Here is a 14,821-nt window from a genome sequence, read left to right as displayed (position 1 = left end):
CTTTGGGTGTCTGAGCCTGTTGAAACTCATTTCTAGTGGTTCCTCTTCTCAAAGGAATTTTTATATCATATGAATATGACTTGCACCATAGGATCTTACCAATTCCTGAAATGCTCTTAAGCATTCTCCCCTATTGCCTCTGTGTAATTTGTTTAGCATCACAGCAATGCATTAACAAACACAACTTCCTGAAACCCAGTTTTACTCAAACTGTTTTGACTGAAATGCAAGTTTGCACTCTTACCTCTTCTCCATTTTATCACAGTAAACCTGGATAAAGCTGAGGGAAATATACATACCACTGCCTGAATGTTGTACTGCCTTGAAATTTCCTCCACCAGATTAACTAGTACATCATCTCTAAATTCATCCACAAAACCGTCACTGGACCTATGCACAATGAAGACAATATCTTTGCCAGAATGTAACATAAATGTCTTCTAGTTTCTTTTCCAATTTAGAGTCCTTCTCCTCTGAAATCTCATGAGCACAGTCTTTCCTATCAACAGTCCTATCAGCATTTTGACCTTCAGAACTTCCACCAGAATCATGAAAAGCTTCCTCTACAATGGTCAAAGCTTTTCCAGCTTACATCTCTGAACACAAGAACACAGTTCTTCTCGTACTAAGAGAAGCTATTTAAAATTTCTATCCCAACTACCAAAGTCCACACAAGTTCCTGAACCACATAGTCAGCCTAGTCACTGCAAGCAACTCACCTATTGGTATCCATTTCTGTTTTAGTAAGCTGTTTTTGTCTCTATGACATAAGAGATGACAAGAATAATTAGAGGAGGAAAAGTTTATTTCTCAAGACTTCAGAGGTAGTATTAATCAGCTGTGTTCATAACTTTGGGCTCAAGATGAGGCAAAACATCATGAGAGGAGTGTGGTGGAAGAAAGCAGCTCAGGGAATGGTCACTGGGAAGCAGAGAGAGAAACTCTCCAGGCACAAAATATAAACCCCAAAGACATGTTCACATGGACCCATTACTTCTAGTCAACTACTTCCTGCTTACACTTATCTCCTATTAAGGAAATGCTTCATTTAGGGTCTTATAACCCAATCAATTCACCTCAAATCTTTCTTGAATAATCTCACCCATGAGCTTCTTGGGGACACCTCATATTGAAAACTAACACCTTATAGTAGTACTATAAGAGGTCAGACTAATGGAAATTGTTTGAATGGTCTCTGGAGTAGAACTATAAGAGATCAGACTAATGGAAATTGTTTGAATAAACTGTTTTATTTTGCAACTATTGGTTTGGTGTTTGCTTATTGTATGGATTCCCTGGTCACTCAATCCCAACCCAAAGAGAGTCCAGTCTCCATTTGCTGGCAAATAATATAAACTGGAAAAGATTTAATTCTGATCCTGACACTCATATTGGCTACTTCCACTGTGGAACAGTGCACAGACATAATCTCCTACCAGCCACATGGTGTATGGTGGTCTGGTGTCCCTGTTGCCTATTGCATCACTGCCACCACCATCCAGCTATGGTTTCTGCTTGACCCTGCACACTACACTAATATATATGCTGCCCTCACAGGACCAAAAAAATTGAGAGAACAGGCTAATGAGGGGACAGGCTAATGATGAGAATTGAGTCCACAGTGCCTGTAATACAGGAAATAAGCCCCAGTCTGACTGGAAATATGTAAAAGAAGGTGAGAGTTATCTGTGTTGTTCACTGTCACAACATATTCCCAGCTATGATGCTCCACATGTTGGACCAACCAACCACACGGTTGCACATCCAGGTAGCAAAGCCAGATGCTGTGAGCCCTGGCATGGCTTGCTTTTGCAATTGCTTCCACTCCTATAACCAAATGGAACATCTGTCCACACCTTTGGGACTATTGGATCTAAGATGTCTATGCAAACCATGACCTACCACACCGCCAACTGCTGTTTCTCCTAACCATGATTCAGTCCCTGCAGGTGTCTTGGTTTCCCAGAAGAGTCTGCTTGACCATTGCAAAGGTCACGGGCCTAGGTTTGCTAGGCCACAAATACTCCACATGTCCCCACCCAAATTAGAAGTACTTCTTATGTCCTCATTCCTTTTTTTTTTTAAAGAGAGGAGAGAGAGAGAGAGAGAGAAAGGGAGGGGGGGAGAGAGAGAGAGAATTTTAATATTTTGTTTTTTAGTTTTTGGCAGACACAACATCTTTGTATGTGGTGCTGAGGATCGAACCCGGGCCGCACACATGCCAGGCAAGCGCACTACCGCTTGAGCCACATCCCCAGCCCCCCATTCCTTTCTTTAAGGAGCATACATTCCTTTCTCTCCCATACATGACAGGTGAATTCAGTAGCCCATGAAAACTGGCATGATGATACAAATTGGGACTAGCAGGCATGTTCATGGACCTGCCCTCTGTCTATGTGAACACAATTCTTCTCATACTAAGAGGAAGAGGGAAAATGTAAGTGTAGAAGGGTGTAAGCAGTAAGACAAACAAGTGCCCATGGTTTCCAGGGCTTGGTTCACTTTTTGTGTGTGTGGCATAGGAAGAGCTGAGTTCTGCAGAGGCTACTATAATCTGTGAACACCCAAGTGGAGACAGGACAATGTTAAAAATTCATGCACTTCAGTAAAGGAGTCCCCAAGATCATGTTCCCATGGAATAAGTCACCATTCCATAGCCATTCCTCCTGCTGCCAGGCTGGACTCCTTCAGCTGCTTTATCTAGAATCATAGGCTACAGATGTACATCAGAGGGGACTTCCCACTGTGTCCTTGGTGGAGATGCCACTAGAGAGGTTCAGCCTCTTATTCTGCAGGGACAGGGAGCCATGATACCTGTTCAACACCAACTCATGATCAGTGAATCAAGAAGTGTGGAAGGACTGGGAAGAGTCTCTCAGGCTACTCCTACAGGGAAGACTGCACACTCCACACACATTTGCAGTCCTGTGGGCAAGCAGGGGCACTATAGCTTCAATGACCAGCTAGAACACATCCACGTCCCTGAGACCCTCAGCAACATGAAGCCCTCTAGGACCTGGGTCACCTCCTGACACCCCTTTTCAATCTGAGGATGAAGGACTTGGTGTGCATAGATCTATAAAATATCACTTTTTGCATATACGTCACATTCAGAACAAACAGCTTAACTCAGTTCAATGCATAACTCACATAGAAGGGTTAAAGGAACAAAGTCGTAAGTTACTTTAGTTTCTATTTTTTTTAATGTGTGTGTGTGTGTGTGTGTGTGTGTGTGTGACTCAGAATCATTACAGCCAGTTTTAATGCACATTCAACAGCAGTGCCTTGTGGGAGCAGCAGGTGAGGCAGTAAATGCAGAAAGTGGTTTTTAACCCTGACAGGCCAGAGGAACACCAGAATTTGACTATGGTTTTTCTCTCTAAACAGAAATGAATCCATAATCTAGAAATTCATGGAATTTATTGGAAGGTGACAGAAATGCACCAGGCTGCTAAGATTACTCTGCCTGGCTTTTGCCAGGTTCCAGCTAGCTGGGCTTCCAGACAGGGTGAGGAGTGTGCAGGAAAATTTAAGGACTTTCCAAGCATATCAGCTATTCCCACAGACACTGTTGACTCTGCCATGCTAACCAGTCAGGGTCTATGGGGACAGTAGTTAAATTACATTTATTGATAGAGAGCCAACCTAAACTTACCACTGTTAAGTTTAGGTTGACTCTCTTATTGTCATTGTGTCTTTCTATACAGGGAGGAAATTTCCTTCTCATTTCTACCAGTGTATCATGCAGCCACCCACAGGTGTCAAACACAGTGGACCCCAGAAAATGAATAGTTATTCATTTCCACATCTAATGGAAGTCATGCTATTTGGTTTCCTTAAAGGAAGATATATACACATTCAATTCCATAGGGAAGTTGTCCAGCAGCTGTGTCCATGAGCTGCAGCTGTGGCTCTAGTTTTCACATTTGCTTCCTCTACACCAAGGTGGCTGACTGAAGATGCCACTGGAGAGGAGAAGAGGAGGACAGAGGCACCTCAATGTACAACCAGGAATCATTTTATTCTACACATCTGTTAGGATACTGTCCATTATATAAATACTTTACCTCTAAGGGTAAAATGCAACAGGAGTGAATACATACAAATTGGATTATTCAGCAACACATAAGAACCTGATCAATTAAAGAGAACAGTACCAGCCTGTGTCCCATCACCACATTTACAATACCATATTTCTTGTTCAAGTTGTCCTTGTGGATTTGGCAAAGAAAAGTACAGCAACAATGAAGTTGTTACAGACCACAATGAAATGAGAAACTCATGCAGAGATGAAAAATTCTCTTCTGGTATTTTTTTTCTATTTGTATTTCTTGGTCTAGTCCCTTTGCCCATGGAACTAGCAAACCACACCACTGAGGCCCTTTTACCATTCTATGGCCAATAGACTCAATTGCTCCCCTATGGTAGCTTCTGTAGCAACAAGTATTGCTTAAGGTCAGAGCTGCCACACCATCCCATAACCTATTTTCAAACTGTGTAAATACCATGTGGAAGAACAAAGTCCATTGTTGCTTTTCCCACAGGAAAGCACAGTGTGTTCCAATGAGGAAGTTGTTCCAAATCTTTGGCCTCTTCCATAGCTATGACCAAGGTCCAAAGTGAACTCCTTTATTGTTTTGATATTTTCATGGAACCCATTCAAACCCATCAGGGCAGGAAAAGAAAAATTTATAGGGGTGTACTTGAGCTATTATACCCAAGAATTGTAGTTACTCTACAAAGATTTTAGTTTAGAAAAGTACTTGAGATGTTCTGATTCCCAGTCCCACCAGGTCAGATTTTTACTAAATCATACAATGTCTTTAACATTAGTCCTAGGTATAGAGTACAGTGATGAAAACATCTCAATATCTAGGAAAGTCTTGTCTACAAGGTCAGAGCTGTGTCTGGGAACTGGGAAAATTTGTTCTTTATGTACAACAGCAGGACACAACCAAATAACCCCTGAACAAATGAGAGACACCCCAGGTTTTCACACCTCCTCTGTCTTGGAGGTGTGCCAACACTCTTTGACCTGCTGTCTCTAGGTGGAATAAAGACAAAGAAATTAAAGCCACATCACCAAAATAATAAAACATCTGTACTCTGGTTATGTCCAGGTCATTGCTGCCAACACATTTCAAAATATGATCGACTAGGAAAATGTCCTCATGAAACAACAAAGACCATTGTTGCCCTCCCCACATGAAAGTATATAGAGTTCCCTCATTGGAACTCTAATATTTCCTTTGCCTTCTAGTTCTCCCACCTTCTAAGATATATTCTATGTAACTTCACTTCCTCATCTTTTCAGTGGATCCCATACAGCTACAACCTGTGTGGTTGAGAAACATCAAATGCCAATAAATGGATCAGAAATGACCCCAGGCTTCCATTGACACTGCCTCATAGATACTTGGAGAGTGGTCCTTAAGTACTTCTGTGTATGGTTTATTATCAGGACCAGTGCAGATTGATGCATGAAGGATCTGCTGCATCCTAACTCCCTTAGGAAGTCTTGAATTTCCATGGATTCCCATCACAGGGTGCCATGAGTGACCTTAACTATTGTGTCAAGCATAATTTCAGGAAGCTATCAGCCAGGACAATAAAGAGATGGCATGTCCTCATTTACAGCTGAAGATACATTGTTGTAATGTAGGGTAGGTGGTGACTGATGTGCTCTTACTCATTTCACTCTCTAATAAGAGTACAGTGCCGCAGTCTGGCTGGGCACAAATCACGAGCCACTGAAGCAGGAACAAACTTTATTTCTGAACTCCACCAGCACACTCCACACACGCTCCCGGGAACTCTTCCCGAACACCACGCAGCTCCTCCAGGAACCAGCAGCCGGAAATATCCTCCGGAAATCCCTCCTCCTGCACTTCCCCAACCAATGGGAACTCTCCAGGAATCCCCAGGAATCCCCACGAGAACGCCAAAGTAGTGTGAGAACTGCAAAGTAGCAGTAATGCCTCGCCAGTCAATCAATACTATTGGCAAAATGCCAGGGGCCATTCCGACTCAGCTGTGGCTCTCAGCGGTATATATTCAGAACCAGTGTCCCAAATCCAAATAGCCATTCTATTATACTTTCCATAGCTATCTGTCTATTGTCAGTCTATCAAGCAGAGTGTCATCTCTCATGGGCATATGCATGTGCTGGAGGGGAGAGGGCAGATCCTCACCCTCCTCTCCCAGTGACATTATATAATGTGTCTTCACCTTTTCAGTTATGACCCATCTGTTACTTGGCACTGGTACTTAAATTGGCTCATCCAGTGTGCTTCCTCTTCTTCAGAGGTACTGGATTTACAAGGATCCCATTTATGGAGGTCCATTCCTGAACAAGTATTCCAAGCTGTAGAATCTATGATACCCCCTCACCTCCCTTTCCCTCAACTAAAGAAAACAGAGTAGAGGGCCCAAGTGCAGCCAGAGAATCATGGTGGGTGAGGAGCAGGAGGAGGGTCACAGAGAGACAGATGGGCTGGGCAAAGAGTAAAGGGTTCCCCTAGCCATGGTGAAGTATCACTCTCCAACCCTCTGGAGACCCAGGGAGACCTAATTACCATGAAACAAAGTCCTGAGACCCATGAGTGAATATCTTGCAAGAAAGTGCCCAGGTCTTCATTGCCTGAACCTCTGTCTTCCAAGTAATCTAGTGTGTTAGTGATGCTCTCCACTGAATTTTTAATTTGTTTATTGATTCTTTCATGTTGAGGATTTCTGACTCATTCTTCTTCAGGATCATTATCTCCTTAATGAAATGACCTTTCACTTCTTGAATTTTCTCTTTTATTTCATTTCTTCCATTGTCTTTTACCTCATAGATCAGTTTAACCATGAACTTTCTGAATTCCATCTCTGACATTTCCTCCACTGTGGTGTCAGTGAAGTCTACTGTTGGGGGTTTGTGTGTTACTTGGGATCATTTGCTTTTTCATATTGTTTCTGTGTCTACCCATCTATATGGATGGGTCTGATGCTACCTTATGAGTTTATAGTGTCCCTCTATGTCATTAGTACCTCACAGATTTGGGTGGGGGGAACCCAGTGATAGCAATAATGTATGCAAACATTATATAGCAGTAGATTAGGTCCTTAGTTCCTATTTGGATAGCTAATTTTCATTGGTAGGATATGTAGAGACAGTAGGATCAGTAATTTCCATAATTAAAAACAGTAAATAATCATACATTATATGCAGCTTAAAATCAGACAATGAGTTTTATCTATGACTTCTACCATCTTAATTATTGCTAAGACATTGATGGTAGGGGTTGATGTTAATATATCTCAATTAGAATTAACAAGTAATAATGGCAGAGTGGAGTATGAGGAAAGAAGAAGATATAGGAGGGTAGAAAAGTGTTTGCAATTTCAAAAGGTGAATAGGTAAGATGCAGTGGTAACTTAGGAAATGTTTACTAATGTGAAAAGGGAAGACAACCCAAAAGAATAAAAAGGAGGAGAGAGAGAATGATATTTTGATATTAGGAATAGAAAAAGAGAGGGAATTGTGCCGCTAGAATCATTGATGTGGCCGTATCCCTATAGTGCGCTCTTTTAAGGTCCTCAGGGAATAGTCCGAGAAGGGCGATAGCTGGGTCAAATGGTGGATCCATTCCCAGCTTTCCCAGGAATCTCCATACTGCTTTCCAAATTGACCTCACCGTTTTGCAGTCCCACCTTATAGCGGCACAATTCACAATAGCTAGACTGTGGAACCAACCTAGATGCCCTTCAATAGATGAATGGATAAAAAAAATGTGGCATCTATATACAATGGAGTATTATGCAGCACTAAGAAATGACAAAATCATAGAATTTGCAGGGAAATGGATGGCATTAGAGCAGATTATGCTAAGTGAAGCTAGCCAAGCCCTAAAAAACAAATGCCAAATGTCTTCTTTGATATAAAGAGAGCAACAAAGAACAGAACAGGAAGGAAGAGCATGAGGAAAAGACTAACAGTAAACAAAGACGAATGGGGGGAGAGAAAGGGAGAGAGAAGGGAAAGGATATGCAAATGGTAGAAGACCTTCAATGATACACAAAAGTATAAGAGGTTATGATGGTCAAGGGGGAGGGGGGAAAAAGGGAGAGAATTGAACAACAGCAGAGGAGGCAGAGAGGGAAGGTGGGAGGGGAGGGGAGGGGGGATAGTAGGGGATAGGAAAGGTAGCAGATTACAACAGTCACTAATATGCCATTAGGTAAAAATGTGAGTATGTAAAAGATGTGATTTTGCTATCTGTATTTGGGGTAGAAATGGGAGTTCAAAACCCAATGGAGTCAAATGTATGAAAGATGATTTATCAAGAGCTCTGTAATGTTTGGAACAATCAATAAAAAAATAAAAAATAAATTAAAAAAAGAAAAAGAGAGGGAGAGACAAGAGTAGTGGCAAAGATGATACACAAAACAGAATCCAAATAAGCTAATCAGAATCCCTAACCCTCACAATACAGAACATGGGAAAATGGCACCTTCAGGGGAAAAAAAGAAAAGGAAAAGGAAAAGAAAGGCTAGAAATTAGGATAGAAAAACAAATACGAAATGTGTAGGAGTCCTTGATTCACTCAGTACACATTCAAATAAAACAAAAACCCTTCACAGAAAAAGATATCCAAATGGTCTACAAATATATGAAGAAATGTTCAACATCTCTAGCAGTTAAGAGAACTTAAAAATGCACTGGGATTCCATCTCAATCCAGTCAGAATGGCAATTATCAAGAATACAAGCAACAAAAATTGTTGGCCAAAATGTGGAGGGAAATGTTCTCCAATATACTGCTGCTGGGTCTGCAAATTGGTACAACCTCTCTGGAAAAGAGTATGGAGATTCCTCAGAAAACTTGAAATGAAACAATCATTTGATCCAGCTATTCTACTCCTTCCTAGGTTTATACCCAAAGGACTTAAAATTAGAATACTACAGTTAGTATTAATATTAATATGCAGCCATATCAGTGTTTATAGCAGCTCAATTTACAATAGCCAAGCTATGGAACTACCCCTGGTGCCCTTCAACAGATGAATGGATAAAGAAAATGTGTATTATACATATATGGAATATCACTCAGCCATAAGGAAGAATGAAAGTATGTCATTTGCCAGGAAATGGATGGAACTGGAGAATACCATGATAAGTAAAATAAGCCAATCCCCCCAAAATCAAAGGCCGAATGTTCTCTCTGATATGTGGACGCTAACCCATAACAAGAGAGGATAGGGAAGGAAAATGTATAAGTTGATCGGATTAGACCAAGAGGAATGAAGGGAGCAGGTGGATATAGGAAAGACAGTAGAACAAATCAGACATAACTTTCCTCTGTTCATGTATGAATCCACGACCATTGTAACTCCATATCATATATAACCAAAAGAATGGAATCCAAATTGGAATGCGTTGCACTCCATGTATGTATAATAGGTCAAAATACACCCTACTTTCAGGCATATCTGAAAGTACCAAATAAAAAATAAAAGAGAAGGGAGATCAGTGAAGTAGAGAAAGGAAATAGAGGATGATGAGGAGGACAGGGGAAAAAAGCAACTATTGAATGAAATTGACCAAATTATTCTGTGTACATATATGAATATATACCATGATGAAATTCACCTTTCTGCATACCTAAAAAGCACCAATTAAGAAATAAATAAATAAATAGAAGACCAATAGAGAAGGGGAAGGGGAACAGAGGGAAGGAGAGGGGAGGGAAAGGTAAGCACTGAGTACTAAGTTATAATCCATGCATATGGTTATGTCAAAATGAACCACACTATTACTCATTATTATGAATAAGTATAATATACTAATAAAAGTTTTTTAAAGTGAAAAAATTTAATGTTATACTCTGTGAGAATAAAAAAGTGGGGGCCCATGTTTCTCACATGAACTGTGACAGCTCTGATGGCCATGCTGTCCCCACCTGGCACAGTCCTGCTGCTGGTTGGTATAAGTCCTCCGCTTATACCCAAAGGAGTTAAAATCAGCATACTACAGTGATGCATCCATATCAATGTTTATAGAAGCTCAATTCACAATAGCTCAGGGTGACGCAGAGGCAGTGGGGCTCCCTGAGCAACCCCAGGCTGCTCCGTGCTGCCATAAAAGTGGATGGATAAGGGCCTACACAAACAAAATCTGTCCCCTCCTCCAGGCTCCCAGGCATAGGAGAGTGGTGCCCAGTGAAAAGTTTTCATCAGACACAGTGGGGAGCTGTTGCCCATCTATAGATGCTAGAGGGAGGACACCTCAAAGAAACAGGCCCATGACACCGGCACCAAGGCTGCTGTGGTATGGAGGAGAGGGTCACCACCTCTTAAGCATGCTCTGGTTTCCATGGAAGAAAACCCAATGATTCCTCTTGCTCCTTCCTGTGGCCTGCCTTCCAACTTTGCCCATGCTACACCTCCACATCCCCAGGGTGCTGTGGATCTGACCTCTATCACTACCGATGTGTCAATACTTTTTATAAATGTATGCAAATGAGTATATACAAAGTGGCCTATTTGGTTTCTTTCACAAACCATAATGATTTTTAAAGATTTTTTCTTTTGATCTTTCTTTTTTTTTTTTAGTTGTAGATGGACACAATATACTTACTTTATTTATTTCTATTTATGTGGTGCTGAGAATTGAACCCAGTGCTTCACATGCTAGGCAAGCATTCTACCACTGAGCTATAATCCCAGGTCCTGATAATGATTTTTTGAGGTAGACAGGTTTCTGTTTATGTCAGTGAGCCATGCCTGGGTTTTGCTATATATATTCCATTGTATGAAAGTACCTGGGGAAGTTGATCACTCAACCATTGGTGGATATATATATTCTAGTTTTCAGTTATTAAAGGTAAAGTGGATGTCTCTTGAAATATCTTTTAAGAATTTTAATTTTACATGGTTGGACTTTCTGCTCTCGGAAGTGAGGGTACCAGGCCACTAACTTTCTCACAATATTTTGTATAGTCAGAATTTTAGGTTTTAGCTCTTCAACTGCTGTGCAGTTGTATCCTCTTGTGATCTCAAATTTTACTATGATAATGATTTGATTATGACAAGTAAATTTCATGTGATTATTTGGTGTGTGTATGACTTTCTTAACGATATCTCTTTTCAAAGCATTTTGCCACCGCTTTCTATTTTATTTCAATTTTCTGATATTTAGGTTGGATTGTGTCATATGGCATAGAATAAATGTTTATATGTGATTTGCAAACATTTCTATCAATCTCTGTCCTGCTCTTTCATTCTTACAGAGATATCTTCCAAATATCTCTTTGTCATCTCAGATGTCATTTTTGCTCCTTTCTTATTCTTGTGATGATACTGTCTGTAAGTAACCTTCATCTCACCCAAGAGCAAAAGGACTTTATCCCATGTTTAGTCCCAAGGAAATTTCATAGATGTATGTTTTGAATTTGGGCTCTTGACCTATCAAGTATTTTGAGAAGGGTTCCCTAAATATCATCCCCATATACTACATGTGTACAGAAACACTTCTCAAAAACTCTCCTCTTCCTCCACTGAACTTCCTAGGTACCATTATTTAACATCAATTGTCCCTCTATGTTTGACTCTATAAGTATCTATTCTCTTCCACTGATCTATTATGAATGATTCTCAATTACAATAAATTCTCCCCCTGACTGCAGTTCAGTTACTCATGGACTTTCAGCATATGGCATAAAAATTTACCACACATGGGTACATATATCTAAAAGGCCTTCTATAAAACCATGCAGCATGGATCTAACTGGAATTATTTCCAAAAGACATTTTCAATGTTAACATATAAAACTTGCTTATAATACAGCCTAATAATCTTTAAAAAATTCATAACAATGTATTAAAAAAAAACCTCTCTGGCATAGAGGGCATGCACCAGGTTGATCAGAACGGACACACACAAATGCATTTGAAAACCCCAACAACAGAGTACATGAAGCAAAACAAAAAATATCAGACCTTGAAGGCAGATCTCTTAAGATGAAAAAGAGAAACAAAATAGAAAATGTAAAGGAAGTATTTGAGCCTCTTAGAACACCATAAAATGCACAGATGTCCATACTTTCAGAACACCTGAATGTGAGAGAGTCAAGGTGAGGACATAGAAAGCCAGTTCATTGAAGTCATAGCAACAAATTCTCTAAATCATGAGGAAGATGTGGGCATCCATGTACAGGAAGCTTATGAGACCCGCAAATAGGCATTGCCTGAAGAGATATTCATCATGGTATATGATCCCCAAATTGTCAAAAGTACAAACCAGAGAAAGAAAAACAAAATCTACAGGACAAAGGCATTGAGTGGAGTTCAGGCCCTTGTCCTAGAGCAGTGGAGCAGTGGCTTGGGTGGTTTGCAAGTTCCTGAGATGTTCCCAAGCCATATCTCCTAGTGTCTCAGAGTAAACTGTTTAGCATCTCTGTAGTGACTGTAATGCTTTAACAACCACATCTTCCTGAGACCCAGTTTTACTCTGACTTTTCTTTCCAAACTCCATTCACCCTCTCATTTCTATTCCTCATTATCAGAGTAAACCTGGAGAAAAGCTGCTAGCCATATCCACACCACAGACTGAATGCTGGGCTGCCTTGAAATTTCTTCCAGCAGAGTAATGAGCACATCACCTCTAAATTCAGCCACACAAACAGTGACAGAACGTGTTGAAAATATAGCTAATCTCTATGCCAGAATGTAACATGAATGGCCTCCTTTTGCATTTGCAATGGTGTCCTCCTCTGCTGCAGTTTCAGGAGCCCAGCCTTTCCCGTGGACAATACTATCACCATTTTAGTCTTCTGAGCCTCCACCAGAGTCACACAATAAATTCCACTTGCAATGTTCAATTCTTTCCCACATCTCTAAAAGTTTCAAAATTCCTACCTCAAATACCAAAAATCCCCAGAAATTCCTGAACAATATGGTCAGACTCGTCACAACAAGGAACTTACCTCTGGTTACCAATTTCTGTTTTAGTCATGAATCTAGCAACCCACACCATTCATCCAGCTATTCCACTCCTCCGCTTATACCCAAGGGAGTTAAAATCAACATACTACAGTGATGCATCCACATCAATGTTTATAGAAGCTCAATTCACAATAGCCAAGCTATGGAACCAAACCTTGTGCCCTTCAACAGATGAATGGATAAAGAAAATGTGGTATATATACACAATGGAATAATACTCAGCCATAAAGGAGAATGAGATTTGGCATTTGCCAGTAAATGGATGGAACTGGAGAATATCATGTTAAGTGAAATAAGCCAATTCCAACAAACAAAAGGCCAAATGTTCTCTCTGATATGTGGATGCTAATGCATTAAGGGAGGTATAGAAGTTGATTGGATTAGACAAAGGGGAATGAAGGGACAGGAGGGGGGCTGGGCATAGGAAAGACAGTAGAATGAATGAGATGTAACTTTCCTCTGCTCATATATGAATACACGACCAATGTAAGTCCACATTATATACAACCAAAAGAATGGGAGCCAAATTGGAATGGGTCGCACTCCATGTGTGTATAAAATGTCAAGATACACCCTATTGTTGAAGCCAAAATTAGACAGGCAGTCAGTATAGATAGGTAAATGGAGTCAGGTCGGATCAAGGAGGTCAATTTCAGTGAATCTGGGGAGTTGGAGACCCTAAGGGATTGAAATGCCTTTGGAGCCCTCCCTCCACCCTATCAAGATAACCTGCCCCTGCTCCAATCTGTTGCTAAGGTTGCACAGAACATGTGCAAAATATAGATAATCTCTATGCCAGAATGTAACATGAATAGCGTCTATTTGCATTTCCAATTTTGTCCTCCTCTGCTGCAATCTCATGAGCACAGCCTTTCCTATGGACAATACTATCACCATTGTGGTCTTCTATGCCTCCACCAGAAACACACAATAAGTTCCACTTGCAATGTTCAATGCTTTTCCACCTTGCATCTGTCCCAGGAATTGTCCCTCCCTACATTGAGTGGTAAAAGTTGTTAATTAATGTGTCCTGGGCTGCTCCATCCTGCCCTTCTCACTTCAGCCCACCTGTTTCCCACCTTTTGGCCAACCCACCAAGCCTTTCCTGGACCTAATCTGTACACAGGAAGGAGAGAGATAAAAGGGGAAGAAAACAGGAGAACAAAGGAAACCTAGGACATATAAAAAAGACAGAACATCACTTCTTGGGATACCAGAACACCAACTATGGCCCCCTCTCCCTCCTGGGAGAAGTCTGTTACCCGCTTTTAAATAAACCCTACTTTATATGCTTGCCTCTGCATGCTTCTCTAATGTTACACTTCAACATGTAAGGGAGCAGACGTGTCACTGGTAACCGGTGGTATCATTGTCATGTGTGTCTGAATATATCAAGTAAAAAATAGAAAAGGGAGATCAGTGGAGCAGAGGAAGGAAATAGAGGATGATGGAGGAGGACAGGGAAAAAAGCAACTCTCGAATAAAATTGACCAAATTATGCTGTGTACATATATGAATATACTATAATGAATTTCACCTTTATGTAGACCTATAAAGCACCAATTAAAAAATAATAAATAAATAAAAGACCAGAATAGAAGGGAAAGGGGAACAGAGGAAGGAAGGAGGGAGGGGAAGGTAATCATTGAGGACTAAAATGGAGCAGATTATATTCCATACACATATGGTTACGTCAAATAAACAACAGTATTATTCATTCTTAAGAATAACTCTCATATAATAATAAAAAAACATTTTAAAAGTGAAAAATTAAATGTTATTCTATGCAAGAAAAAAATGTGGGGAGCAAATTTTCTCCCATGAACTACTATAGC

Source organism: Ictidomys tridecemlineatus, chromosome 14 (assembly GCF_052094955.1).
Source record: "Ictidomys tridecemlineatus isolate mIctTri1 chromosome 14, mIctTri1.hap1, whole genome shotgun sequence".
NCBI classification, from domain to species: domain Eukaryota; kingdom Metazoa; phylum Chordata; class Mammalia; order Rodentia; family Sciuridae; genus Ictidomys; species Ictidomys tridecemlineatus.
The sequence above is the reverse complement of the archived record's forward strand: the minus strand, read 5'-3'. Positions refer to the sequence as shown.